Source organism: Arachis ipaensis, chromosome B06 (assembly GCF_000816755.2).
Source record: "Arachis ipaensis cultivar K30076 chromosome B06, Araip1.1, whole genome shotgun sequence".
In the NCBI taxonomy this organism is placed as follows: domain Eukaryota; kingdom Viridiplantae; phylum Streptophyta; class Magnoliopsida; order Fabales; family Fabaceae; genus Arachis; species Arachis ipaensis.
The window spans coordinates 132,687,480-132,692,948 of NC_029790.2; the positions used below are offsets into that span (position 1 = coordinate 132,687,480).

Consider the following 5,469-nt stretch of genomic DNA (forward strand, 5'->3'; position numbering starts at 1 on the left):
AAAATATGAGCAGAGCAACCATATTATTCATGATTCATCACATGAGGAAAACAACTTCACCAAATTGAACCTAGCTAGTTATTATACTGAATTTGAGGTTATTAGGGTTTGCCCCAAATGAAAGGGAAGAAACACATTGCTCCAAGTGGAAATAATTGAACTTAAATCAATCGGTCAATAAGTAACACGTAGCCATATAATAATAATAATGCTTTTGTATTTTGATTAAGTTCATGTTCATGTATGAAAACACACCCCCCATATTATCATAAATTGAATGAAATCAAATAATTGTGCGCGTGGTACTTATCCAATTATATGAAACTCCACACATTCATTACCATCTCCATCAAAAGTAACAATAATTACCATCTCCATCATAGCAAGCAATTGTTGTTATCTGATTAATTTTGATAATGCATAAGTAAGACTTTTTGCATATATTGTGTCGGCTAATCTTGTATGTGGGAATCCCCAAGTGGTTATTTTGTCCCAATAAGCATACATTTTTTATTTGTAAAATCTCAATATTATATTATTAAGTTTTGTCCTTTTGACAAAAGTGACTCCTTCAAAAATTAAAATTCCAATAATAATATTGGATTATTCGGAAAATAGACACATTACTATATATCTAGATAGAATTTGTATACACTAATAATAGTATAAAATGTGTGAAAACTATATACAAAAGGACAAAATGTCCTTTCTTCTTTGAATTACGAATAATTTTAATGTTTTTTTATTAACATCGGAACTAAAAGCTCAAGAAAAAACACGCAACTACAAAGAAATTAATTTAGGAGGAACAATTACAATAGGATCTGCATAAAAGTAATAATATAAAGTGAAATAACAAAATAAATATGGTAACCAAAATTGAAACTATCACCAAGACTAGAGAGATCTTGTAGTATGAAAATCGTTGTACACTATATCCAACTCAAAACCTTAAAATAGTAAGTTAATGGATCTCTCATCTTATAAACTCCTCATTCTTCTTTATTTTTTTTGATGTGAGACTAACTTTAACACTCGTCACACTTACAACATTAACAAAAAATTGATACATTAGAAAAATATCATTTAAATAAAATAAGTGCAGTAAATTAAACTTTTATAAAAGAAAATTACGATGAAATTGAGTGAACAGAAAATATCGCAGTTGCATTAAGATTGAATAGACACCCAATCAACAAGTGCCATTGAATCTGTAAGAAGCAAGGATTATTTGGGCTGACAACACAACAGCATAGTCAAGGTCACATGTCCTCTTAGTATTTGGTTTCCTCTATGTTGATTATTAGCACTAAGACATAAGACACCCATGACCCATTGTGCCCCCTATATTAAGAAAAGGAAAAACCTTTGATTTAGAAAGCTCCTTCATTTGGTCTCTGAATTCGGCTGCAACAATTTTGGATGCAATTTTCGTCATGCCATGCTCAGGCTGGCTTCCACCAACAATTAGACAATCATCTTCTGTACTTTCAACATCTCATGCCAATGGATCTTCACGGTTATTTAATATTTTGTAGGCCCATTCTGCTATATATTGTGGTGCAACAAATCTCTCAAATTGTTTACTGAGAAGTATTGTGAAATTACTTGTCCCAAATTGTGGACATTTTTCATTCTTTTTTTCTTTTTGTTTTATTTTAAAAAATTTTATCTTTCTAGAGATAATGAAGATCAAATTTTAGATTTTTTTAAAAAATTTTAAATTTTAAGAATAAAAATATATAAATTTAATTGGGACTTTTTACTCTCTTTAAATTTCAGCGAAATGGAAGAGATTTATTTTTTTCTTCACTTAACCAAATATTTGGAGTTTGATCCTCATTTTAAACATTAAAAAAAAAACTTTAAAATTTTAGACCAAATATATTTCACCCATTAAAATATCTACAACTCGTAAATTAGTCATTAAAAAATTATTTTGAGGATAGATGTTGAATATTGATATCATTGATGAGGAAAAAAAAGAGAGGAATAATATTTTTAAATTCTAAGTTTTCATACTTTATATCATCCTTTAATTTTTTTTATTCTTAAATTTTAGTGCGATTCTCAATTTCTACTTTAACACTTAAATTCTTATTTTCCATTTTCATTAATTTGGATTGGCTAATATAGGTGTAACACTCTACCACACGGAACTTTACGCTTAAGCCGTAAAATAAAGGTGGTGTGGTATTATGACCTCTAAAATAATATGTGTACATATAATAGCAGAAATAATATAATAAACTATGAGCCTTGAAGAACAAATGAAATAAAAATCGCGAAATAAAAGCGCAATGCTAAAAAAAATGAGTTAACTTGCGTACTAAAAAAACTATAGTTATCAAGCATAAGATAACAAAAGTAGGAATAGAGGGCCAAAAATACAAAATAACAAGCTCCTAACTCAGCCCGCGAAGCCAAGGCTGGCCGGAGAATATTTACACATATATATACATATCCAAAACCTAAATTTACATAAACAAAACTCTGTCTCTCTATAAGCCTCTAAGAGGATCAAAAGAAACCAGTCATTCGGAGAGAAAACTAAGTACATAAATACATAATTAAACATCAGAAAGAAACCCAAAAAAAAAAAACACTCCACTTCAAAAGTCTAGACGCTTAGCGAGGTGCCTCTCGACCTGCATCTGAAAAACAACAACATAGTACGGGGTGAGAACCAACAGTTCTCAACATGATAAAGGTGCCACGCATATAAGATATAAGGTCCTGGGAATACCAGAGGCAGTCTTAGAACGCCGACACTCATATTATAAAGCTTAGAGTATCAAACAGAAACCATAAAAGGTGGTTTTCTAAGAGTACCTAAGCCTAACTCAACTTAATCTTGACTCTAAGTCTTACCGCCTTTCCTCCATACCTCCATCTCCAACAACATATCACAAACAAATAAGCAGATAAGGCAAGCATAAGAAGGTTACAACTACTGCAGGTAACAAATATACATTTAAGATAGCAAGTAAATTTAGGCACACCCTATTAATGCACAAACAAGTAATTCAAGTAATATGCACATGATGCATGCTTGTCCTATGGCTGATGAGTCTCATCTGTCGGTTATCAAGCCAACCCAACAAGTCCGGTTCGCTAAACCCTTGGATTGTCCCTCGTCGCGCATCCTCAAGAGTCTATGCATGGCTTTTTCTCATATATAAATATCAATTGCTCAATGGGGAACCATTCCTGGGAATTTATACGTGTCCGGTCACCCTTACGACGTAAGGTCAACAGAGTATCAAGTTTCGACCTGGTACATGTGGTGGTAAGCCACGGTATTTTACCCAAGAAATCTCGTATCTCAGATCATTTGAATGCTTAAGCCAAATATTATACATAATCTTTTATAGCATTATACATTCAGTTTATCACTTTATCAGCTTTACTTCACCTCCAAGTTATCTCCTTTTCCTAACTTCATCTAATTACCAGGCCTATTAATATTATTTATGACTAGAAGAATGAAAATAGGGGTTTAGAAGTTTAAAATTAGGTTTAAAACTCAGAAAACCATATTTGCTGGAATAGGGGCCACGCGTACGCGTGGGCATACAAAAGACCAGCTCGTGTATGCACCTCATATCACGCGTACGCGTGGGTCACACGTACGCGTGGACGTACATCCTGACCCATTTCGCGTACGCATAAGTCTACTCGCGTACGCATATAAAGGGGGCAGTGATGACAATCCGCGAATGAAGTGCATGCGTACGCGAAAATTGCAAGCCACGCATATGTGTGGGAGTACGTTTTTCAAAAAACTCAATGAAGTTAAAAAAAAACTGCAGAATTATATATTTCCAATCCAAACTTCCGACGCGCTTAACTTATTCGTTTTAAATCATTTTTCATCCGTTCTTCAAACGGCATAAACTTCATAAACCTAATTTTTATTTAAAATATGTTTGAAATCATCTGGGGTCCAGAAACCAAGTTGTAACTCGTCGAAATTCGGCCAAAAATAAGTTTTTCACCAAACTCTTAAACTTCCATTTTTACCAAAATCAATTTCAATCTAACATTTCAAGATCTCCAGCCTTTCGTCAACACATCACATTATATCTATACTACCTCCACAACTTACTATAATCAATTATATCTCATTCTTACACAAACCTCAAACATAAACTTCACAATTACAACCACAATTCATCAATAATTCTTCACAAACACCCATCTACCCTCAAACCTCATCAAACATTATCAATTCATTATCAACATCATCAACAAATTCAAACCCAACCTCATCCATCATATTTCACTAAACCATTTCACATACATATGCATTCAAATCCTATCCTATGGTCATCTAGCCTAAATTTTCACAAAACATTATATATTAAATGCAAGAAACCTAAACCATACCTTGACCAATTTTCACGTAGTGATTAAGGCAACTCACCAAAATAAACACAGCCCCAAAAGTTCAATAAAACGCTAGTGCTCAACCTCTACCAAGTTCCAACATTCACAATTTCAAACTCCAATTATTTATACACAACCTAATACATATTCATAACACACATACACCTAAACTCAATACCCAAGGCACACATTCAGAAAATTAGATAGAGTTAGGGTATCCTCACCTTACCCAACTGTCGTATAAACAAGAGTAAATATTTTTCTCAAGCTAATCGGAGCCTAATACATCAAAGAGGCAAAAATTCAATGCCACTTATAAAATTTTCGAAAAATTTGGGAAAGAAGAGGCTGAGAGTAATAAAGTGGCTTACCTATAAAATTGTTCCGATAGAATCGTAGAGCTCGACGCGGTGGTCACGTAGCCGCAAACGGTGCGGTGATCGGAACTCGGATTGGAAAGTTACGGTGATTGGAAATTGGAATAAGGGTTCGGAACCCTTCTCCTCCCCTTGCTGTGTTCTTCGTTACTTTTGCTGAATTGGGGGGAGAAGATGAGCTTTGGCTCATTTAAGTGTTGGGCCGGTTGGGTTTACTGGTCCGGTTTGGGCTCGATTCAATCGGTTCGACTTGTTCGGTCCAATATTGTATAAAATTATTTGAAATTAGTGTCAAAATTCTCGTTTTGATGAGCTCTATCCTAATTTAACATAATATTCATATTTATAATTTTCTTTATTAAAATTTAATTTATTAACTAATTATTTACTAATTTAACGGGGTTTACAATAAGTGTTTGTGGATTTTTCATCTTATGTTTGGTTGGGCTCTTGATATATGAATTCTATTATAAAAAGTTCAAAAATACTATATGTATATCGAAAATCATCTACAAATAAGTTATTATGTATTTATTTATAAATATGTATATAGTTTAATTAATTTTTAATGTATTTTTTATATTCTAACATATATTTTATACCAACTATGTTATATATATAAAGAAAACCAGACACATGTATAAAAATACGTATTAAAAATACAAAATATATACTGAAAATGAATCAAACACCATATATATTT

At 32.5% G+C, this 5,469-nt stretch overlaps 1 long non-coding RNA gene across 1 annotated transcript; it reads right to left on the reverse strand.

The window, feature by feature from the left end:
* Window positions 2,329-4,923, reverse strand: LOC107648545. Its single transcript, XR_001621971.2, has 2 exons — window positions 4,761-4,923; window positions 2,329-2,654 (listed from the first exon to the last, which is right to left on the reverse strand). It is a non-coding gene; the product is annotated as an uncharacterized LOC107648545 (long non-coding RNA).